Source organism: Episyrphus balteatus, chromosome 1 (genome assembly GCF_945859705.1).
Source record: "Episyrphus balteatus chromosome 1, idEpiBalt1.1, whole genome shotgun sequence".
Lineage (NCBI taxonomy): Eukaryota > Metazoa > Arthropoda > Insecta > Diptera > Syrphidae > Episyrphus > Episyrphus balteatus.
Window position 1 is genome coordinate 172990242 of NC_079134.1, and position 26080 is coordinate 173016321.

Consider the following 26080-nt stretch of genomic DNA (forward strand, 5'->3'; position numbering starts at 1 on the left):
ACGTAGGTACCTATACGCCATCAATATAAAGAGATTACTTTGAACTTAATGAGATTTCCATTCTTATCGGGGTTAGAGTTATTTGTGTGTCGTGTATATGGGGTTTAAGCCTTTTTGCTTTCCATTACAACATGTTTGCCGTCAAGACTCATGACAAGACCACTAATTTCCGTGCGTTGCTACACTTAAAAACTTCTAATTAGGTTTTTCACCTTTGAGTCTATGTTGTTTGTTGTTAATTAGTTGATGTTGTCGTCGTCGTCAAGATTGAACTCTGTTACCTATATCGACGTCTTTATCAAGAAAATTTTACTGATTATGGTTAATTGATTTCTTTTAGCCCAAATTGTGCCATGTAATTTTATATACGTCAATTTGTTTTCATAAGAATTTACTTTTTCGACAACAACAAAAAATTGACAAAAAAAATATATAAGTTGTCAATAGAAACTCTGCTAACTTATACCCACACTCTTATCAAAATATATTCTGTTCCATAAACTCACTGGACACATGGCTTAGGTAAAAAGGATTCCAGTTCAGTAGTGCGAAATGATTTTCAGCTCATTAAACTTATAAAGCAGCTACAACAACAACAACAAGAAAAACAACGTGTATCCTAATCCTCAAACACTTCACTAGGGACGCACCTATCAGGAGCTCCCTCTCCTCTCTAAAATCCCCTGACACTAAGTGAGTGTCGTTGTGTCTCTGTATGCGCGCAATGAGCAACTGAGAAATTATCCTTATTATCCTTCCGTTTGCTCAGTCAGTCAACCGACCATCATCCTTCCGCCGCGTCGCGTTCAAAAACATTCATCTACATCATATATCCTTATCTATATAAGCTTTTTATATTGCCTGCAGCGCAGTAGAGCATCCAGAGCCAGCCTACTACAGTGCTAAGCCATTATGTGTGTAATCTAATTAACACAGTTCATTCCAGCGATATCCTTTCAATCAATTTGATGATGAACACACAGGGAAAATGATTACTTTGGGCTCATCGTATTCCTTGACCCACAGTGTGGATGGTGTATTAGAAAGAGGTCCTCTTTATGTGTTTTGCAATAGAATGTAGTATGGTATAGATTTATAATAGAGAAAGTGGACTCACTACCTACATGTATTAGGTATATTATATTTTTTTTTTTTTTTTTTCTCAAAGAATCGAGGCCATGTAAGGATGATAGATATGTGTGTTGGTATGTAAATATAACGCGAGTGCGCGAGCTATAAGTTGATTCACATCCTTTTTGAGGATGCAGTGAAAGGATTGATATCCTTTTTTGTCTTTAGGTTAGCTAGCAGCTTATATCATGTTCAAGTCTATTGGGATGGCTAGGATGATGTAATTGATCCTATATCGGATGAATTAGGGGCAGCTGATGTAAAAGTCTTCGTATTTCCAAATGACATTATATTCATAATGAACGTTTCAATGGATTTAGAATTTAAACATTTTAAATCGCAGAAGTTTATAGTTGAATTCATGGAAAAATAGAGATAAAGTTATTACGACGGACTTTTGGGGAAAATTTAGCTGGAACAATACACACAGGAAAAATAACTCAACATCTGGTATATTTAACATTATTTCGGGTATATTTAACTATATTATGTTTAAATATACACGAAGTAAAGTTACCAGTGGAAGTTTATGGTCTTAATATGTTATCATTGGATAAGAGAATTATTTGTAACATTTTTGTTTTAATAAATAACCAAATAAGTAAGAAAAATGGTGTAGCAATTCGTCGTTCAATTGAAAATATCTTCGAAATGTATCCATATTGGTGCTTTTTCTCAGTGTACCTTTACCAGTGGAAGTTTATGGTCTTAATATGTTACCATTGGATAAGACAATTATTTGTAACATTTTTGTTTTAATAAATAACCAAATAAGTAAGAAAATTGGTGTAGCAATTCGTCGTTCAATTGAAAATATCTTCGAAATTTATCCATATTAGTGCTTTTTCTCCGTGTACCTTTACCAGTGGAAGTTTATGGTCTTAATATGTTACCATTAAACTAGAGCATTATTTGGTAAAATTTTTGTTTGAATAAATAAGCAAATAAGCAATTCGTCGTTCAATTGAAAATATCTTCAAAATTTATCCATATTGTTGCTTTTTCTCCGTGTACATTTACCAGTGGAAGTTTTTATAGTCTTAATATGTTACCATTGGATTAGAGAATTATTTGGTAAAATTTTTGTTTGAATAAGTAATCAAATAAGTGAGAAAAATGGTTTAACAATTCGTCGTTCAATTGAAAATTCAAAATTTATCCATGTTGTTGTATTTAAATGCTTAAATGCAGTAAAAACCTTTTTTTTATATATAGAAGATTGCCTTTATTCAATGATAAACCTGGCAATAGTCTAATTTTCCCGCCTAATATAGCTGATTTGAACCATTTTATCAGAAACAAGCATATTCATTTGAATCAATTATAACTGCATTTTACAACTGTTACAATTAGCAATTATAATCAAGATTTAAGACCCAACATAATGGCCAACAATCGTGATCTTAAAAAATGACGTAGTTATCCACAAATAGGTCACTGAGGTGGTATCCCATATATTCAAGACCAAAACAATCTACTTTACGGCATCGTTAGAGAATATATATAAAAACAAAAGTAAAAGTGAATTGTATGTATTTCTATATACTTCCTCAATCCAAGATAATCGTGAACATGCATATCAAAAACGAACAACAACAACAAAAATACATACAAAAAAACATTGCCCTTCTAACGTTAAAATGTGTGTTAAAGTGTCACGACTTTGGAGCCACTTGTTTTCCCCCAAAGCATGGACTTATCCAAAATACAAAAAAAATACAAAAAAAATAACAACAAAAACTTCCCCTACCGGAGGTATAATAAAGTGAGGAAGGACAAAAACGAAAAACAGAAGCAATAAAGAAATGAAAGGTCGCTGCAAGCGAAATATATACAAAATCATAAAAAAAAAAAAAACACAACTCAGAATAGCCTGAGGAACTACAAATAATCCCAGAAAAAAGTTCTTCCAATCTAACATCACGACGACAGCAACAACTGAAACTGAGACTGAGACGATGACGAAGAGACGGACAGCAGTTTGCCATTTGAATGCACCAGGTACCTTGGAGTTCCGTCCGATTATATCCGACCGACGACGAACAAAGCTGCCCCCTGGTGGCAATGAATGGAAGAGCGTGGCAAATGTGCCCGACGAAGGTTTCGTACGATGAATGTCAAGTGCAATTGCAAAAAAAAACAAAAAAAAAATAGAATAAAAACGACGCAGAAAAAAAATAAGGAAAAAAGTTCGTTAAACGTCCGGCCGGCACGACATAGATAGAAATACACACACACACACACATATACTCCCTGTGCAGCTGGGATTGATATCCATCGGATTTTACGACGACGATAAGCCAGCGGAATGGTGTACTCTAGCTTGTTGGCAATACGTGCACATTGGCTGCAACGCGATTTGCATAATGCAAATAGCTCCCTACCCCAAGGCGATTTCTTCAACAATCTGGTCATCAACCATATCAGTTGGCAAAGAAGGAATGGTGTAACGTAGGGAGGACATAGTTTTCTGCAAACGTCAGCGGATTACTGCAACACAATAACACGAAATCTCATTGAGAGGTTAGTCCTTTTGTATAAGGAGTACAAAAAAGAACCTCCTTTCACTTGCATAATATTCCCTAACAAGACCTCTTTTCTTGCATATCGTAAAGTCTTACAACCTCTTTCACTCTTAAAAGGAAATGTAACACAGTCTTTCACAATCCGCTCGCTATTGCTATAAATTAAATTAGCCTTTCAGATATCCTCCGCGCGCAAAGTTGTAGTCGTCTTCAGACAGGATTTCATTTTTGTTTCGGACGCAAGAAGTATGTATTGCGTTCTAACTTTAGACTAATATAATAGTAGTAGAAAGCTAAAATTAGGTTGGTGCCTTTTAAAAAGGACCTTCGTTCGTGACAAGGATAAATTCCATCAAGCTTAATTTAAGCAATAAAAAGTTAAGAGAAAGAGTCAGTCTAATAACACTGTGGATGGATAAAGGATTGAATGCCTAACCTCGACGACGACGACGATGACGGACGTTGCATTCGTTGGATGGATATTAAAAATTAATGCAGCAGTAAATGGCCATGAGGTTTTAAATGCAAATTAAGCTGCCGGGTTTTAATATAGTTTTTTTTTTTGTTTTGTTTGTTTTTTGCTGAAAAATATATTTACATTTTGATTGAATCTGTTATTAAAAGGTTTAGTTATTTGAGGGTATTTTTTTGTAATAGGAAAAGTTGATGCCTTGTAGCATGACACCTGTTGTTTTAGTTTAATTTCGATATTTTAAGCTAATTCGATGAATAAGTTAGAATTCAACGAAGATATCTTTTATTGAAATGAAATAAATAACGTTGTAATGTATTGCACACTTATAGGCGGTAGTGTACCACATTCTTCTATGAAGAACTTTTAAAGGGTTTCAATAATGTGGACATTAATTAGCCCACATTGGGCGCCATTTGCATTTTTCACTTAAAAAAAAAAACTTTGTTTTATGATAAAAATTTCATGCTCAAATGTTCGTTTTAGCTTTAATTTGTCGGTTCATGAACGGGCAGAGCACAAAAATGTATGTATATTTTTCAATTTACCGCAAAACCCCAAAAATTAGTACTATAGAAAAACATTCCTCGCCCAAGTAACAATTTGGCTTGCATAAGGTCCATTTTTTTCGGTTCGACAAGCTATAGTTTGTATAGGTTTAGTTTAAGGCTTGATTACGCAAGTCAACCATTTTGGAAAGAAAGGAGGTCTCCTTAAGACTACTTACAAGTGTTTAGAGGAAGCCTTGTAAATTTTAGTTAAAGAAGGCCTTTTTAAGACCTCTCTGAACCGTTCTAAGAAAGCCTCGTATTTTCAAGTGACAGAAGGCCTCTATAAGACCTGCTCCAACAGGTTCTTTTAAGTATGCAATGTTATTATCTTTAAAGTATGCAATGTTTTTCACCTGTAAATATGACCAAAGTGCAGGCAAATCATTATTTCATCGCATCATCACACAAAACACCAACAACAACAACACCAACCACTGCATTAACAGCAACAAAAACCAAACATCAACCGGTTTTAGTGATAAAAAAAAAATTGTTTGTCGCGATAAGCAAATTGGCAATGAGCACAGTGAGTAATCCTTTCTTTTCCCTTCCCATCTTCTTTCGCAATTAGTTTTGCATAGCAGCTGTGGTACATAATCACAGTTGTTATCAATCTAACTCGGATAGATTATTGATTGTCTTACTAAATAGCCAACAGGGGCGGATCAGTTCAAGTTGTCACTAAGGCATAACACTAGTGACAATTTGTTTTGTGAAGTTTCAATTGGGATTTAGACAAGTGAATCATTATAGGTAATTGTCCGAATAGGTTTTAGATAGTTTTGAGATTTTTTTAATGGTTTGTGAATTCAGGGTCGATTATGCCAACATTCGTGGGCTAAGATCTAATTTCTGTGACGTGTATATTTACACTGTACAAAACAGGCCAGCTGTTTTGGCACTGAGTGAAACACAAATAGGTAAAAATACAGACTGTTCTGAATTTAATCTATTTGGGTATAGCTTGGTGCCATTATTCTTTTCCCATCATGGTCTCGCCGTTTATGTTAGAAACGATGTCGCATACCAACTTCAACCACAATACGGTCCATGTACAAACACATATTTTAATTTCATGTGGTTTAAATTCACGGTTAATAAGCGCATCATTCATACCTGTTTAATTTATCGGAGCCCCAATCTGGACAGTAATTCAACTTCTAACGAACTTGATGCTCTGTCTGACTCCATTCAAAGGATTGTTACCCTTTATCCTCGCACTGAAATCGTTATTACGGGCGATTTCAATGTACACAATTCTTCGTGGCTTCGCTTTTCTGGCCAGACAACACCCGAAGGAAGGTATGCCGAGATCTTTGCTGAGTTAAACCACCTAACTCAGCTTGTCGATGAGCCGACTCGAATATCGGACGTTAATGGTCGAGCTGAAAACACTCTAGACTTGTTCCTTACCTCTGACCCTGATAAATACACTGTTAGTGTATTATCGCCTCTAGGCAAATCAGACCATTGTGTCATATCAGCGAATTTCTCGTGTCAAACAAACCCAGTTAAAGAAAAAACACCAAGAAGAACCGTCTGGCAATACGAGAAAGCCAACTGGGAGGGACTCAACGAATTCTTCAAAAACTTTAACTGGTCGCTATGCTTCCTCGATAGTGACGTTGATTCCAGTGCTGATATGATAACAAATTTAATTCTCTCCGGAATGAGAAATTTTATCCCGAATAGGGTTAAAACAATCAAACCGAAAGAGAATGCATGGTTTGATTCGAGCTGCAAAGAGGTTATCAGGGTTAAAGAGGCAAGCTTTCGATGTTATAAAGCCAATCCCACTGAGGAAAACCGAAAAAAGTTCAAACAAGCTAGAAAGGCCAGCAACGCCCATATTCGACGAACCAAATTTTTGCATGATCAAGAATTAAGGCAAAAAATACTACAATGTCCCAAAGGTAGTAAACATTTTTGGTCATTTGTAAAAAATATTCGCAACACTACCTCGTCGTCGGTTCCAACGCTCGTCTTCAATGACACTCCATTTGTTAGCTCTGTTGACAAAGCTAACCTACTTGCGAGGCAGTTCGCTGCCAACTCAACACTGCCAGATAGTGTCATGACTCCGCCAGTACTTGAGCGCGTAAACGGATTCATGGGACAAATCTTCTTTCGCACTCGTACAGTAGCAAGAGTTCTTAAAGATCTTGACATACACAAATCCGCTGGCCCGGATAGTATCCCCCCCATCGTTCTGAAGAGGTGTTCTTCCACGCTGGCAAAACCACTGCGTAAGCTTTTCCATCTGTCCTACTCTACAGGTCTCTTTCCGAGTGGATGGAGAACAGCATTTGTCCAGCCTATCCCTAAAAAAGGCGAATCTTCCTCACCCTCAAACTACCGACCGATCGCACTCACGTCCCTTCTTTCCAAGGTCATGGAAACGTTGATTAACTTTCAACTTAAGAAATATCTTGAGGAACGGAAGCTTCTTAATGACCGGCAGTACGGCTTTCGTAGCAACAGGTCCACTGGTGATCTGATAGTTTATCTCACCGAGCAGTGGAACAAATCTTTACATCGTTTTGGAGAAAGTAAGATTGTTGCACTTGATATTTCAAAGGCATTTGATAGAGTTTGGCATCAAGCTCTTCTTTCGAAAATGCGTGCTTTTGGCGTCGATGAATCTCTTCTTCGTTGGATTAGAAATTACCTTTCGAACCGTTCAATACAAGTCGTATTGGATGGATTCAAGTCTGAAATCCACAAAATAAATGCTGGTGTGCCACAGGGCTCCGTTCTGTCTCCGACTCTCTTTCTCATTTTTATAAATGATCTCCTGTCTGAAACTTCTAATCCACTCAACTGTTTTGCAGATGATAGTACCCTCAGTTTTTCATATTCGTTTCCTGATTCTCGCCCAAGTTCTTCGGAAGTGGATCTTGAACGGCTAAATATGATAAACTCATTAAATTCTGATCTTAATAGCATTGTCCAATGGGGAATAAGAAATCGCGTAGAATTTAATGCTTCCAAAACTCAATGCTGCTTACTATCATTAAAGCGGAACATGTCTCCCATGCCACTATCCATGAGTGGTACTTGCATCGAAGAAACCGAAAAGCTTTCCATCCTCGGTGTGTGCATTACAAACCACCTCCTGTGGAATGAACACATATTTGACACCGCTAAATCCGCTGCGAAATGTTTAGGTTTCCTCCGAAGATGCAAGAAATTTTTCTCCCCGTCTGATCTAGCAATTATTTATAAGGCGTACATTCGTCCAAAGCTTGAATATAACTCCCACATCTGGGCAGGTGCTCCAATAACCTCGTTGAGTTTCTTGGATAGAATACAAAATAGAGCTATAAAAATGATAGGTAATAGATCAATAACTGATACAATTACGTCTCTCGAGCACCACCGTCGTAACGTCTCATGTCTCACGTTGTTCTATCGTTATTTTTATAAGCAGTGCTCCGATGAAATAGCTAGTTGCATTCCTCCCCTGAAACAATTCAACCGTAATACTCGCGCTTCAAGTTTACCCTAGAGTCCAACTTCGGACGTACCGTCAAATACAGAGATTCTTTCTTCAGCCGCACTACACGAATGTGGAACGCGTTACCCTCCTCTGTTTTCCCATCCCATTTCAAAACTCAGAACTTCAAAACTAATGTACATCGGTATCTCCTTTCAAACCCCTCCCTATTTTCCTAATGCTCGTACTGTGTTCACCATATTAAGGGTACATTAATCCCTTTAGTGCGCGCTTATTATAAAAAAAAAAAAAAAAAAAAAAGTTTTTATCCTGCAGATATGCAATGTTTGTAAAGCATTTAAAAAAAACATTGCATTCAAGATTCAACACATATTTAATATTCGAGCATGGTCTACTGGTAAGGTGCTGGCTTGGTATGCAGAGGTACGTGGGATCGATTCCTGGCCGGGCCATGTGAAAATAAAAAAAAATGTTTTTTTCAATCAAAATAATATTCTCATAATTTCAGAACAACAGAAAAAGCAGTTTAATATCCAAAACAAGAGAAAAAACGAAATAGAAAAAAAAATAAAATAAATAAATAAGGAAGCAGAAAGCAGAAAACGAAAATAGAAAAAACCAAAAGAAAATAAAAATAATGAAATAAAATTCCATAAATTTTTTTTTATTCATAAATTTAACATCTTATAACAACTTCTATAAGGCCTTATTATAACATCCTACGCAAGTAATTCTGTTTGTGCATTTGATAAACCTCCTGCAGGAAGACCTCCGTAAGGTCATTTAAAGCTGTTTGTCACAAGCTATTAGCTTGTGGATTACCTGTGAAGGAAAGTCCTATGCAATTTCCGTAAAATGCTCCAAAATGATTTGTATAAGACTTGTCCTTCTCCTAATGCAAAGTTCGAAAGTTCCTGGACATCAAATTTTCCACCTTCATTATTTTGATTCTTATGTAGGTACATACATAGTGTCATCAAAATAAAAGCAAAATAGTAAACACTTCATTCCATTGAATTGCATTTGCAATTGTAAAGTGCTTTTTTTAAAGCAATCTTAAAATTCAAATAGGTTTTTCGAAAAAAGTTGTTCGAGAAATGGATTTTCAGGGAAACTTGATTCAGTTAAGCCATCACTTGTTTTATATTACATTTTCCTTAAGGAAGATATTCAATACAATTTTGTATAGAAGACACTAATATTTGTTAAGAAAACAACAATCTCCTTTGTCAGTATCAACTTGATTTTCGATTCAGATTAGATCACTGTCTTGCAAAGCAATAAGAAGCTATACGAGTGCTTCTGAGAATTGAAAACAGCATTTTACATACCAAACATGCAACCCTTAATTCCATTCCTTAAAAATTGTGATAGAATAATTTCATACGTCTGAAGGTGTCCCACAGGGTTGCATTTTCAGTCCTATACTATTCACTTTACTCGTTGATTTAATAGATGAAACAATTTTTAGTTTGACTTTTCCCCCAAATATCTATCTGTCATTCCATCAGTTAATAGCATTGACCAATGTCTTCTACTCACTATTAGGCATTTAGCTATCTCTAAAAAGGGTACTTCAAAAACGTGGCGTTTCCAACACAGAGAAAATAATAAATCTTCTTTGGCGAAATCTTTAATTGATATTATCCGGCTTTCATTACTCCTTTAAAACTAAACATCAACCACCTACTTAACATTAATTCAAATCCCACGACATCTTCTACCCATTGTGAATGAGCCTTTTTCCGTTCTAGCTGCACGGTTATAAATTGTTCACTTCTCCTTTTTTCATTTTCTTTTGTTTTAAAATTAAAAACCAGCAAAAGACTTCAACAATTTTTTGAAAAGGATGTCCTTGAAAATAAAACCACACCACGTTCTATCCAACATACCTCGGCAACACACTTGGATTCTTATAAAAAAAAAAAAAACATTCACAACATGGTAATAATGTAATCAATGAAAATGAAAATGACATAGCGCCCCGTGCAATGCAGCAGTGTGGCGCGACAATGGTCAAAGTAGTTTTATTTTTTTTTTTTTATCTTTTTTTCAAGCAAAGTGTGGTGGGACGTGGACTTCAGTTGTCCCAAGCAAAAATAATTTTTTTTTATTTTTAGTAAAAGAATTTGTATTCACCGGTTGGGGCGCAGTGCATAACCATATTCCTTCTAAATGGTGGAACTAAAAAAAAAACCATTAAAAAAACCCTTTAGCTGGCAGAGAAGGTGGTTCCCCATCATCGCACTATCAGCAGCAACAACAGCACCTTTTGATAGTTTGATAGAATCATGGCCTTTAAGTTAATAATTCTGTTAGCTATTCGTAGTATCTATATGGCAATAATTTTTGCCGATGGGAAATTGCATAAAATGAAATTTCATTTGATCTTGAAATTCTATGCAATCGCAGTCAATCAAACTGAAAGGCTCACAAAACATTAACTGAATTTGTGATTAGTTCTTTTGGTTGGGTAATGGATTTGCCGACGGAAACTTGCCAGCGAAATAAATGCACGAACTAATGTGGTGACAGGAGAAAATAAATAATTATTTATAAAGGTTTTTTAAAACGTTCTATAAATTTAAAATGGAAGGAATGTTGAATTAAACAAAATAAAGGCGCAATCAGGATAAAGTTGTTGTTGTTATCAATTACAGCAAACCTTAATGAATTCTTTTGGACGTTTCATATAAAATCGTTGAAAAAATCGACATTACGAGTGTATTCTATTAAACTCACTAAAAATTGGTAAATTTCAGTCAAAACTGTTAAATATATGAGTTTTTTTTAATTAAAAGCGGATTGAAGGAAAACTTGGTATATTTCCGACGAAACTAACGAATAAGCCCTGTCGGTATTAAGTTATTACTTGATCTATGTGGATTTGGTACAAAAATGAGAGCTTTACTTAACCTATAATATGATTTTTAAACAAAACTTAGTGAAGGGATACATCATTTAGTTGAACAAACTTTAAAAATAAAGATTGGTGTTTTTACTGCCAACTTCTTTCGCTAAGTTCCAGACGCATTAAAATTATATTGCGGCTGTGGTGACTAAGGATCGAACTTATAAGGTTTCTAATTAAGTGAACTAAAATGGCGCCCAATGTGGGTTATTCTGCTTCCTTATTTTCTTATTAAAATAGGTTGCGGCTCTAAAATGCTTCAAAGGTGCGTTAGAAACCAAGCATTTTCCTGATAAAATAAAATACATGACTTGCTCTTAGAACTAACAACTTTTTATATACAAATTTAATTTTTTTAAATATAAAAACAACTGTTAACATGAATTTGATCTCTCCAAAAAAAGTATGCAGTTTAATTATTTTTTTTTTTTTTTTAATTTAAAAATAAAAATTTTTTATAAAAGTAATTTTTTATAGGTAAAAAATAATAAATTTTTTTGAAAAATAAAAATTAAAAATAAATTTGGTATGCCATTTTGTAGAAACTTTTAATGAACACGTAAAACCAACATTTCAAACAATTCAATGTCACGTTTTCGAATATTTGATTTTTCAAAAAAAAAAATTTCAAATTTTCTTTAAAAATCCAAAAAATATTTTTTCATAATTTTAATTTGATTTATATTTAGGCAATATAAATGTTTTTGCACAAAAAAAATCGTTAAAATTGAACTAGTAATTTGGAATTTTAAAAACGATTCTTTGGGAGGAGGTAATAAGGATTAAAAAAAAAAAACTTTTTTCATTAAAAGATAGACCTTATTTAAAAACTTATTATCGTTTTTTTTATTTTAATAATAAAAATCGTAGAAGACATTTTTGAGAAAATTAAGCTTTTCCAAAATTGGTATTTGACAGGTACGGTTATTTTTGGTCCAAGAAATTAATTCCAATAGCCCCTCTGTACAGGATCCAAAAACTGCTACATACCAAGTTTGAAGAAGATCGACCCATCCGTTTAGGCTGTAGCTCCTAATACAGACCGACAGACAGACGGACAGACGAACTTTCGAGACCCACTTTTTTCGCATTCTCTATCATGGTAAAATCATGGAAATTGATTTTACGAATGCATATAACTTGATATACGTATAGTACCTATATCGCAAGCAAAAACCCCCCAACGATTGATATTTTTCAATTCAATAAAGGTATTCTCTAAGGTCTATGAGAATGGAATGAGTTAAATCGGAGTTTACTGTGCGCTCTATTGCCAATATAGGATTAAGTAAACAAAATGGCTCCCAATGGCTCTTTCACAAAAGGAATAGTAAATTAAAGGTATAGATACCTATTTTCAGCAAACCAAAATGGCGTGCAACGTGCATAATACATGTATATCATTTCAATATTTAGCGACACATCAATAAAGAAATTTCAAATGTAACAAATTTGAGATGATTACCCTATCTTATACCATATCTTTGCACCATTTAAAACAAAATAAACAAAAATGGCGTCTAATGTGGGATACTGATTATTTTATTTCTGAATACTTCATGAAAATTTATAGTAAATATTAGGTATTTTATTAAAAAAGAATGTGATTATTTGAAGATAAATTTACGGCGGCCAATGTGGAATAATTCATTTCAATGTTGAAAGCCACTAATTTACTCTAAGTTAGATTTGGGTTAACTAAATATCAGATCTTAGTTTTAAAATGATTTTGTTAAATCAAAAATGGCCTGCAAAACCAATCTCTTTGCCAATATATTTTGATTCCAAACTTTAAAAAAAATTCAACAAAATTTATCGCACCTTCTGCTGATTGTGACAAATAAAATCATTCTTGTACAAAGATATTCAAGTACAATGAACCAATATAATATGTAGTAAGTCCACCAGATAAACCACCATGAACCTGCTCTCTTCAAAAGAAACACACAAAAAAAGATAATAACTTCAACTTAGTCCATTAAATTCAAGCTTTACTTGTTTAAAATTTTGTTTTGTTGATTATATTTTTTTTTTTTTCTTAAATTTTAAATTTATTCAAGCACGTTTTCTTCAAATGATTAATTCAAATTAAAGAAAAAAATTAATTTGCATCCAAATTATGAGTCTAAATCATTCAACAGAAGTCCTCCAAAAAGCTATAGCGTGTGTGGACCATTTAACAAAATTGACTAGTTCCTCTTTCCAACAACACACAAACAAATGGATATTGGAATTTCCCATAACCAATACATACAAGAAATCAAATAAAAACAGCTATATCCCAAACTCAATGCCAGTGCCTTTGAATCTAAATTGCATCTTTTCTATTCGTGACATCTTTTTACTGGCTGAACTTTTTTTTTCAATTTTGTTCAACATTATGTTCGACAGTGAAATTGCATGACTACTAATTACTTATCACTTCTGATGAATCGAAACAACCACAACACTGGGAATCAAATAGGTGCAAAGTTGGATTTCAATCGAACAAAACACAATAGTTCATGGCTACTTCCTATGGAAGTTCTGTGGAAAGATAAAGGTCAGACACATGAACCAACGTGACGACTTTGTAATGCAAAATTTGAAATTGATGATAAATGTCCTTGCTTTGTGGAATTCAATTTGACGTTATCTGTCACTTGGAAATCAGTTTCCAGGTAATCAATGCTCATCATATGGAAAAAGTTCAAAATGAGTTTCGTGGAAACCAAATTTTTATTTTTGTTCGAAGTAGGTAAGCTCTGAAAAAAATTATTTTGTGTGAAAATATTAATTAAATCGGACCAACAACAACAACAACAAATCTTTGAACATGTCGCAAAAAAGCAAACAAAATTAATTTCAAAGTTGATAACTAGTTGCAAATCGGTTGCATTAAGCTTTTTTTCCGAAATGGTTTTCCAAATGGAAAATATTAATAAAATCGGACCATCAACAATAACAAATTTTTGAACATGTCTCAAAAAAGCAAACAAAATTAATTTCAAATTTGATAACTAGTTGCAAAATCGGTTGCATTAAGGTTTTTTTTTTTTACCTCCGAAACAATTAGCTATAAATTTTTTCAGTTTCTTTCTAAATTTTTCAAATAAACTATCCCACTGTAAGATGACAACAATAATAATTCAAAATCACTAACAACAATTTGTGTTTTGTATAATTTGATGCAAATGCGTTTGTTCTCCACACACTCTATTAGGTTTTTTGGTTTGAACTTTAGCTTGTTTATACGAGTATATTCAGCGACCCGCCTTTTATGTGATATCCATCTCATTTTGTATCTCTGTTGTGACTTGTGAGAGAGGCCAAAGCCAGGGTTAGCTTTAAACTTGGTATATTCCGGTTCTTATAAGTTACTTTACGTCTGGGGCAGTTTGTTTTCTTGTTTGCCTTTCTATTGTTTGCATTCACCCATAAGAGTTTTGCTGAATGATGTCATTTCACATACTAATGGCGCTGCTGTCAATATCGTGATGTCACAATTTTTACACAAACAGTTTAGTGTGTGAATGGGTTAAGTTATGTGTATTTTATAGATAAACTATAGGAAAAAGATGCAGCTTTAAATGGGTATCTATCTATCTTTGTCTATCATTTTTTGTTCTTTAGATTTTTAAATGACTAATTGCAGACCGATCGTAGACAATAATAATTATTATTATTTCCTTTGATTATATTTTGCTTTTGTTGATTTATTTGTATATTAATATACACATACGCATATCTACAATAAAGCTAATAAACATGAATATTTTATTTAAATATTTATCGTTGGCATAAAAAAGTTATAAAACGCGATCGGCAAGGCTAGTCCGACGACACACATTCCAGTCATTTTTTTGTTTGATACACAAAAAAAATGTGTGGCACGTGAATCTGTTATTTGATTATTTACGCGCGTTGTATAGAACTCAGAATTATAAATTATTGAATTAGATTTATGTGTGTTTGTTGACTGTTTAAGCTATTTTATTAATGAAAAATATATCTCCTATATATTTTTTAAGCATTGTTCAGTTATATGGTTGACTTACCTTTTTTTTTATTAAAAATATTGATCCATCATAACTGGTTTATAAAGGTTTGTTCTGGAAAAAAAAATTGAAAGTTTATATTGAATATGGTTACACTTTTAAGTACAGTAACTAATAAAAATGTTAGCAGAAAGGATTAGAAAATATTATTTTGTGTTTTTTTATTTTGGTCACACGAATTCATGAGAATCAACAAGAACGAACATTTAAATGAAAACTTCTACTTTGATTGAAAGCGTAAGATTTTAAAATCATTACCTAATAGGCTATTGATTATGTCGAAAAAAACAGGGCAATAAGGAACTAAGACGTTCACGGGTTTTTATTGCAGGAATCGTTCAATGGGTTATAAAAGAAGATAAAACCGCAGAGTGCTATTAAATGAGAGGGTGGAAACTGAAGATAGGGGTGTAAAAGCCCCCTTTTTGGTTTTTTCAATATATCTCGTAAACCGAGCAAAATTGTAGTATATTGCTCTCAAAACTTTTTGTAGAGAATTGAATTTCCTATTAGAATAATGTTTTTTAAAAATTGAAAAAAAAAATTTCCATACCAAAATAGTCGAAACAATCATAAAAAAAATATCAAAAAAATCGATTTTTTGAGTTTTTTTGCTTTTTTAGTTGTACATTTTTTTTGGGTTGAGATAGACATAAACATTGCTCCAAAGAAAAAAAGAAGATTAAATTTCCTTCAAAACCCTGTACTCACTAATTTTTTTCATTGAAAATTAACCGAAGTATGGCCATTTTAATTTATCTTTTTTTCGCATTTTTAGTTTTACTCAAGGAAAACAGAAACATTTGAGGGGAAAGTACGATAACTAAAGCACCAAGAACTGATAATGAGATTTTGTAGAGGGGTTAAATACAATCATTGTTTACTATGGGAGGGGGGTCTATGTCGCCCCGTTTTGGCGGGAGGGGCAATTTTCTAAAAAAAATACTTAAAATAAAAAAAAATTATTAAAAAACAACGGCAACACTCACAGTTTTGATTGATACTTTTTTCAAAAGCTAGAATTATAAACTTAATATTAATTTTAAAATGAAGTTATTTTAATCAATTGTTTTTGAAATACCCGATTTCAAAGTCAAAACTTGTGAAAAAAAGTTTAAAAAGCACATTGAGTACAATTTTCACAAAGACTGTGGACTTCAATACGAAATTGATCGACAAAGTAAACTGCCTTAATTGATTTCTTATCAAATCATGAAAATCATAATGTTCCTATGCCTTCTACTTTTTGAGAAAATTGAAAAATAGACAAAATACTTTCATTATTGGAATCACTCGTTTGTTTCAAAAACAATTGATTAAAATAACTTCATTTTAAAATTAATATTAAGTTTATAATTCTAGCTTTTGAAAAAAGTATCAATCAAAACTGTGAGTGTTGACGTTGTTTTTTAATAATTTTTTTTTATTTTAAGTATTTTTTTTAGAAAATTGCCCCTCCCGCCAAAACGGGGCGACATAGACCCCCCTCCCATAGTAAACAATGATTGTATTTAACCCCTCTACAAAATCTCATTATCAGTTCTTGGTGCTTTAGTTATCGTACTTTCCCCTCAAATGTTTCTGTTTTCCTTGAGTAAAACTAAAAATGCGAAAAAAAGATAAATTAAAATGGCCATACTTCGGTTAATTTTCAATGAAAAAAATTAGTGAGTACAGGGTTTTGAAGGAAATTTAATCTTCTTTTTTTCTTTGGAGCAATGTTTATGTCTATCTCAACCCAAAAAAAATGTACAACTAAAAAAGCAAAAAAACTCAAAAAATCGATTTTTTTGATATTTTTTTTATGATTGTTTCGACTATTTTGGTATGGAAATTTTTTTTTTTAATTTTTAAAAAACATTATTCTAATAGGAAATTCAATTCTCTACAAAAAGTTTTGAGAGCAATATACTAAAATTTTGCTCGGTTTACGAGATATATTGAAAAAACCAAAAAGGGGGCTTTTACACCCCTATCTTCAGTTTCCACCCTCTCATTTAATAGCACTCTGCGGTTTTATCTTCTTTTATAACCCGTTGAACAATTCCTGCAATAAAAACCCGTGAACGTCTTAGTTCCTTTCTAAATGACATAATCAATAGCCTATAAACCAATTAAAGGAAGTCATTTACTTAATAAACGTAAGTAAAAATAAAATTAAAATAGAAAAATATCGAATGCGAATGAAGAAAAATCAAAATGCCAAAGTAGAAGACATTGGCGCACGAAGGACAATCTACTCAGACTAATTGCAGTAGCACTTCGTTGGATGGATTCTGGATGGCTATGACAAGGCGACAGTTGTTATCCATTAGATTCAATGGAACAAAGCATTAAATGGATTCTTCATTCAATAAAAGCCATCATTTCTTTTTAAATTTTTTTTTTTTTAATTCTTCATGAAGAATTTTGTCGAAATAAGTTGTTCAGCGCTTAAATCTTCTTTGATTTTAAAATATGTATTCAAAAAACAAAAACACTGACAAAATACTGAACCGAATACGTCGTTCAGTTGCAAAGAAAAACGCGATATTCAAATTTACGCTATATTGTAGTATCTAACTTTTTGACGTTATAACGTCTTATAAATCGATGAACCATGGCAGCATCCACGAAAAAGTGACGCCATTTTCTCCCGTTCAACCTGAAATTTTTAGCAATGCGGCAAAAATTTAAATTCAAAATTAAAAATTAACTATTGGAGATACAATAATGTTCTATAGCTTATTTGAAAGATAATAACCTAAAGTTGAATACTTAAAAATTCCATCGTTTAATAGGGTAAATATAATGTAGACCTTTGACAAAGTAGTGATTATAGGTAGGGGACATTTTTTTTGACAATTTGAAAAATGCCATTCAAAAGATAATGAAAAAAAAAATAATGAAAATCAAAACCAATGCCTACTGATTTCAATAGTTTTCTTATGACAAGTATGCATTTGCGATTTGAATACGATTATCTTCTAAACGGTTAAAGCAATTAATTAGCTGCCAAGGAACTTTTTATAGAACGTTTAATTCCCTACAAGAAAACATCTTGCTAATTTGAAAATATTGAATTTTCAGTGAATTAGAAAATTTTGAAATTGAAAATTGATTTTTTAATTTTTTTCTCGATTTAAATCGTGAATAACTTCTTCAAAACTCAATTTAGGGAAAATTACTATGAGACCTTTTTTGTAGAGAATTAAATTTCCTATAAGAATCTGTCGAGGTTTTATTTTTCTATTCACTTTTTTGCTCATCACAAAATTCCAAAGTGAAACAGTCAAATTGAAAAAACACTTCGATTTAAAAAGCTTAATTACTCGAATACGGCTCGTCTGACGAAAATTTTCAATAAGATCTTTTTTGTAGGAAATTTAATTTTATATAAGAAAAAATGAACAGAAATTTTTTTTACTTTGATCGTCTAGCAGTTCTGTTGTAAAACATCATATCATGTATAAAAATAAAAAACACCGATGATAGACCTCTTAAAATTTTTTTTAACGGCTCAAATTTTCACCAAATTTTTTTTTCATCATCCTGAACAAGATTTTCGAAGTAACTTTCAAAAAAAAAAAATATTTTATTTTTTTGGCCCAGTCTAATGTTGCCCATGACCATCTACCTGAGTGGAAAGTGCCGTGTTCTTAGTTTAAAATTTCGACATGGTTGGCTTTAAAAAATTCTTACTTTTTTTGTAGGCATCATAAAAATATGATTGAAGTTATATAGAAAGGGTGACATAATAAGCTTTCAGATAATATAAAATTTATTTTAGGTTGTTATATAAAAAAATAGACTTTAAGCGGTAATTAAAGAAAAAGAAGATTGATTTTCTTGCTTTTTTTGATGAAAATTGATTGGGTTAAAAAATTCTAGCTCTTTTTGTAGATGTCGTGCAGATATGGTTGATATGAATATTTTGAGCTGAAAAAAAAGGCTTTCAGATGCTATAAAATGTATTATAGATTGTTATATAAAAAAATGGATTTTTGGGTGATGGAAGTGATTTTTTCACTTTTTTCTGAAGAGTTTTTAATGAATTATTTTAATACTTTTTGCGCATTGTAAAAATTTAAAAATGATTTAATTTTTTAGAAGAAATATTTAGCTTTTTAATGGTATAATTTTTTTTCGGGCTATTCAAATAAAAAAATAAATATAATGGTAAAGGTAATTCTTTTAACAAAAGCACACAACATGCTTTCTTATGACGTTATCACGTAAAATTATCGTCCGTAAACCACTATTTTTACAGGATTTTTTCCACAAGGTTGCATTCATTATATAGAAATATTTGCAACTCTTAAGTGCGGATTTTGAGTTTATGGTCTTTAAATAGAGATATGAAATAAATTGCGTAATCAGGCCAATGGCAAAAGACGCTAAAGTGAATTTTTCATTTAGTTCAAGTTAAAACCAAAATCGATCCATATTGTTGAAATATGTAGGTAACTAGAATTGGTTCTAAGCTCTTGGTTTGTAATAATAAGAAAAAAGGATATTTACTGACATTTCTGCACACCTGTCTTAATCTTAAATTTGAAATGAACAATTTTTTGGTACTTTACCTTACCATTATAATCAATCATCAATGTTTGCTATTAATCGTCAAAAAATATTTACAATCAATTAGTAATGAAACGAATATATTTTTAGAAAAACAAAAAATACAAGAAATACACGTAACCTAATAACATATTCAACATAGACGGTATACTTTTTCCCATGATGGGAAATGAGGCCCCCAGACATACAAAATACACCATCTGCCTCATTTGTAACCGTGCACATATCCTTTATTTTATTTCTTATCCATTAAAAGTTATATTTTTTCCTGAGACGAAGGCCTCAGACGTCATAAAATATATTATTTTTGTATATCAACTGTATACGCATATCCGTCTCGCGTCGTGCGTTATTTTAAAAATAAAAAATACATAAAACAAAATTATACACGGAAATACATATATAAATGGACATTTATATTATTAGGTAAGTTGTTCATAAGCGGATATTACAATTATATTCAGAAATAACTGGAATCGTTATATAGTATTGCATATTTAATGTTGCCAAATCGATGCGTTATTAATACATATATACGTATATAGATAAAATAAAAGACAAAAATGAACCATGAAAACAATATAGCGACGTGACGTTTGTATTGTGTTATACGATTCTCTTTCTCTATATTCCATTTTCCAAACCTACGCTTTTCAACCGAAACCGAAATACGTCTACCCGGCGTTTAATTGTTTTAAAATATTCATTACATTCATTACAACGTGACACAATACTTTATACCATTCACTCCCACTTCACTTCTTTTGTATTGATAACCTCCCACTCATTCATTCACTCTATGTCAGTGAGTGAAAAACTTTGAAGGTCGATGGATTTTATCATTCAAAAAAAAAAAAAAAAAAAAAAACCCAAACCGAACCGCGGGACGACGCAAAGGAATAAAAGGACGACATCAAAAAGTACTTAGTCGAAGCTTTTCCAATCGATTTGACACAAGAAAAATTCTCCATAATATCTCCTTCCAACTTCTGTTATACCCATACGAGTCCTAGGTAGGTTATAATATTGTTATATTTAGTTGTTGTATTGTAAAAAGGAAGCGTTGTTGTCCCAAATGGGATCAATCAAGTGCGGCAGTTCAACTCAGTCAGTCAGTATTAGGGATATTTTTAAACTGACAAAAATTAACCAAATGAAGCGGGGTGAGAAGAAACTATATAACGTGAACTTTGACACGTGATGTGTAGTATTTTAAGGCTTCAAACAGATAAGCTAAAAATATATATGTTTTTGTTTTGAGTTGAGGATTATATATGTGTATTTTTGACATTCCCATTGTTACCAAAGAAGGATCTTCGAAAATTGATACAGGTTTTTATTAGATAAATGTTTGTATAGAAGAGATATGTATTTATTAAAATAGGTAATTCTTTAAATGGTTCTGGTAGAAAATGATGTTAATTTGTTTCTATAAAAAGTCCAAAATCTGTGGGATAAAATCTGAAAAAGATAATGCATTTCAAAGATTGATGTTTTTATGACAGATTTTTCAGAATTTCAGGTAAAATTCGACGTTTTTCTTTAGAAAAAATCGGTCAAAGTTCACAATTTTTCAATACCTTTTTATGACCTTTAAATTATTGGAAAAAAATTACCATAAAAAATGTTAAAAGTTTGGGGATGACATCTCTACACAGAAACGATATCAAAAACTTTTTTTATTAATTTGAGAAGCTTTCCATCAAGTTGAAGTTGAAGGTTTTGGCATTTGTGCGAGCGCTAATTAAATATTGAAAAATTGAAATGTTATACTTTGTATATTCAACACACACGCAACAGGAATATAGCAGAACACAGGTATATGAATGGAAATTTTTTGTCTTAAACACTTAAAGATATAAAATAAAAGGATTAAAAAAAAAAAAAAAACCTGAGGGTGAGGGTGCAAACCTTGGCTAAAAAAGATCGAGGGTCAGGAAATCTTGCCTGCTCCTTTTGCTTCCTAACAAAGGATTCAGATTTTGGAGACATCTACATATATCCGGTCTTGGGTGATATATGTGCAAGTTGTTTGGAAATACTGTTTTTTTTTTATCAAATCAGGCTCAGAGAGAATATTTGGTTAGAAGTGGTGCTCAAGCAATCGACAAAGACTTTAAATAAAAACTGATTTCAAAGTTTTGAAATCAACGTTGACGGTGTTTTGAGTGCGGTGTTCGGTTTTGAGATGACTTCTAGACAATATTGGTCACTATATTCTTTCAGGCAGTTGACTTAAGTGCTCTCTTCTGTCTTGTCATTTCTTGTATTCACCCACGAAGTCTTGAGTTAAAGTCACCTCCTATGAGGCAGTAGGTATATGCAAGTTGACTGAATAGCTTGTCCTTCGTCCTGCTTTTATTCTTGTTTTATCATTACGAGCGGAAGTTAATATCCAAACGAGTACCTAACTTCTTTCTTCTTATATTATGGTTAATAAGCGAAGAAGACACGCAAACGAATTCCTCGCTTGATTAAAAATGTTGCTTTTCAAAATTTTAGTTAAAAAAGTGGTTGTCTGTAAAGTCAGTTTGCCGACGGTAAATTTTACGTGATAACGGCATAAGAAGACAGGTTTTGTGCTTTTGTAAAAAAATTATAATCTAAAAATTAGTTGTTTGTCAACTTTCTTGTAAAAAAAATAATAAAATAATAATTCTTATAGTAAAGTATTTAAGATTAAGACCTACAAAAAGAGCTAGAATTTTTTTAACAAAATCAATTTTCATTACAAAAAAAAAAACAAAAATAATCAATCTTTTCTATCTTCTAATACAATTAAATCCATTTTTTTTAATGACAACCTATAATAAATTGTATATTATCTGAAAGCTTATTATTTCACTTTTTATATGACGCTTCAATCATATTTCTACGATGCCTACAAAAGAAGTTAGAATTTTTTTAAAGCCAACCAAATGATCTCCACAGGTGTTTTGAGGTATTTCTGAAGTTTTTTTAATTTAACATTGTGTAAATGTGCTTTTTATGTGCTCTAGATCAAAAGAAAGAACTTGTTGAAAAATAGAACTTTATTTTACCGTTATCTCAAAATTGTGTATACAAAAATAATTGAAATTTTGCACAAATATATTACTGCCGATTATCTACATCTACAGTATAAATTTACGGTTAAAAACGGTCAAAAAACTTGGGACAAAAAAAAATGGTTTTCCCGTTATTCAGTCCAAAATCATTTTGGAGCGCCAATTTTTTGCTCATCCATGTGTTTTTAAATTTTGTGCACATTCCAAAAAATTGCTAAAAATAAAAATACACCTAAAAGTACCCCTTAAAAATTGGTGTTTTTCAAAAATTCATATTTCCAAACTTAGAGACTTAACAAAAATCCGTATCAGACCCCAAATTTTTTAATTTATCTTTTGAATGACATTATTCAAATTCACTACTTTTTCAAAGTTCTACCACATGTTTAAGTTTCAAAAAACCATTTATAACTTGGTTTTGAAAATTTTTAGAAAATTTTAAATGCCTTTGTTAGTCTTACAATAATAAATGTATCTATCGATACAAAAAAATTAACTTTCTAGAACGTTGCGTTTAGATACCCACTTTTTGCAATTTTCACCTTTAGATTATTACCTTTCAAATAATTTATAGAATATATTTGTATCTCTAATAGTTTATTTTTAATTAAAATTTATGCCGCACTGCTAAAAATTTCAGGTGGAACGCGAGGAGATGGCGTCGTGGATTCTGCCATGGTTCATCAATTTATAAGACGTTATCAAGTCAAAAGAAATTACGATATTTCTTATGCAAAGTGATTCGATTTTGAGATCATTAAATACATACATATTAAACATTCAAATCATAATCTTGAAAATTTTCAAAATCAAATAAGAATCAGTACTAACGTTTTCCTTAAAAAAAGTTCTATTATTCCTACTCAGGTCTAAAAAAGTTGCAATAAAAAATAAGTTACGATCAAATAAACTAAACATTTACCAAAAACAACATGAACATAAAATGTATCAATGATTTTGTTGCATAAATACAAATCGATTAACTTAACTTTATTTTATGGACTAAAAAAAAAAAAAACAACAAATTGACATTCCAAACTATTAAAAGTCACTTTTTAATGACAAATTTATGCTTCTATACATTTACATAGCTTCCCTGACTGATGGCGATTTTTATTTCTTAAAAGTATAATCTCCACAGATAGAGGCAAACATGTTCAAGTAATTAGTAAATGGCATGCAATCTATACACTTGATCACTTTGACTGACTTGATGATGTTTTTTTTTTTTTTTTTTGTTACTTTTTCCAAGTGTCGAGTTCAATGTTTCGTTGATTGGAAGGCGTTTCGTATCGCTACCACCCTGAGGCATAATACTGACAGCGACAATAACCTTGTGCAGATTCAGCGCCGCTGTCAGATTCTTCATATAATTTAAGTAAATACTATTTTTTTTTTTGTTATATATACTGGACGTATAAAAACACTGAGACGAAAATGCAGTTAATTGAATTTTGTCTTCAATGAGCTGATCACGAATCAGATAAATCATAAAAAAAAAAGAAAAACATACATCTATACAACTCTGACGATAGCTAAACGGAGAATTATTTAAATATGTGCGAAATGATTCCGTAAAGATGCTAATTTTTATGACTTAAAGATACATACATCTACAATTATTGTAGGTTATTTAAAATTTTTTGATGAAGATAAATGAAGAATTGTCAAAAATGAAGGTTAAGGTCAGAAAATGTTTGAAATGTTTTACTTACAATTGATGCGAAATTATTAATATACATAATTTAACTTAAAAATTTAACATTGAATGTTTTTTTTTTTTTAATAATTTCCTTGAATCATAACTGAGTTTGCAAAATATAGGTTATAGTTTATAGTTTGCATGTTTTATTATACTTCTGGCGTAAATGTTTGTTAATTTTGAAGTCAATGATTTTAAAATATTCCAATTGAAGTGGAGAAAGTATTTTTTGTTTTATAGTTCCTTCCGAAAGCGTAAAAAAAGGATCAAACGAATTTGTCGTTCAATAAGAAATAGATTCTTATAAATGCTTTCTGTAAACTTCAAAATATTTTATACAGATCTTTAAAGCTCTGTTTTAAGACTCTTATTTTATAGCTAAATCGCTATACAAGATTCATGTTGTCAGTTTCATACACAAAATAAAAATTATTCATTTACTAGCTGACCCGGCGGACTTCGTTCCGCCATTTTTTTGCATTTATTTTTAATTTTCGACTCTGTAATTAGTTAACATTTTAAATGAAAAAGGGAATCAAAACGTGAAAAGTTCGTAAAATGAGTTTAAAAATATTCACTTTTAAACTTTTAGCAAAAGTGGACTATGTACAATATGGCCTATGTTAAAAACGGCCAAAAAGCTTGGGACAAAAAAACGTGTTTTTCCCGTTATTCGGTCAAAAATCATTTTAAAAATTCAAAATTTTGTACATGCATGCGCATGATTGAACCTATATTTCCTATAAGTTTGAGATTTTTTGCAGACTTTAAAAAATTCCAAAAAAATAATAGACTACTCAAAAATGTCCCTAAAAATTAGGTTGTTTTTCAAAAATTTTTATTTCAAAATACAGGGCCGAAAAAAAATCCGTTTTAGACCCCTAATTTTTTTTTAATATCTTTCTCATGGTGTAACTCAAATTTCTGTGCAAAATTTTGCGTACCTCTAATTAGTCTCTTGTCGAAGGTCTATGACTGCAAAAAAACCTTCACAACTTGGTTTTGAAATTTTTTTGAATTTTTTCAATAAATTTTTTAATTATTGAATAAATTTGTCTACCATTTAAAAAGAAAGTCAACTCTTTACGACTTACCGTTTAGAAAATAGCCTCTTTTTCAATGTCGTGTTACCCCTATTTACCCTATAAAATCTTAAATTTTTTTTTGCCTTAAACCTTCTCCTCTTATGCCTCTTTGATTTAAAAAAAAAAAATTAAGAAAATAAGTCAGCCGGTGTGGCCGGTTAGCGAACGTACACAAAACCAAACTTTAATATACATAATAGATTTATTTTGGGTAGGTATACGAATTGATGAGAATCAACAAGAACGAACATTTATATGAAAACTTTAGATTTGTACCTTAATTTAACGACGAGTTCTTATTGGATGTTTATTGAAGCACGAAGCGCATTGATATTATATAAAATATTTCCAACAATATGTATATTTAAAGGTTTAAGTGGAAAAAATTACGATGACCATATTTTTAAGAATAATATCACGAACAAAATTTGTAAAATCACTTTAAAAAATACTATAGGTGGTTATAAGTGGTGGTATTTCTACTAATGGAAAGCCTGGTCTTTACTTGGGGTCTCATAAATTATTTCATTTAAGGACAAGAACTGTTCTGTATAACATAGTAAAGATGGGCACCACGTTTTGCAGAATGTTACTTTCAGTTT

General features: G+C 31.6%; 1 protein-coding gene across 15 annotated transcripts in view; it reads right to left on the reverse strand.

Moving 5' to 3' along the window:
- The window catches only part of LOC129907765 (myocyte-specific enhancer factor 2), a 173928-nt gene that overhangs the window by 130566 nt on the left and 17282 nt on the right, over positions 1-26080 (reverse strand). For all 15 annotated transcript variants that reach the window (XM_055984118.1, XM_055984129.1, XM_055984122.1 and 12 more), the window contains exon 2: positions 15085-15138. The gene's annotated coding sequence lies outside the window, so the exon portion shown is untranslated. The remainder of the gene's footprint in view (positions 1-15084; positions 15139-26080) is intronic.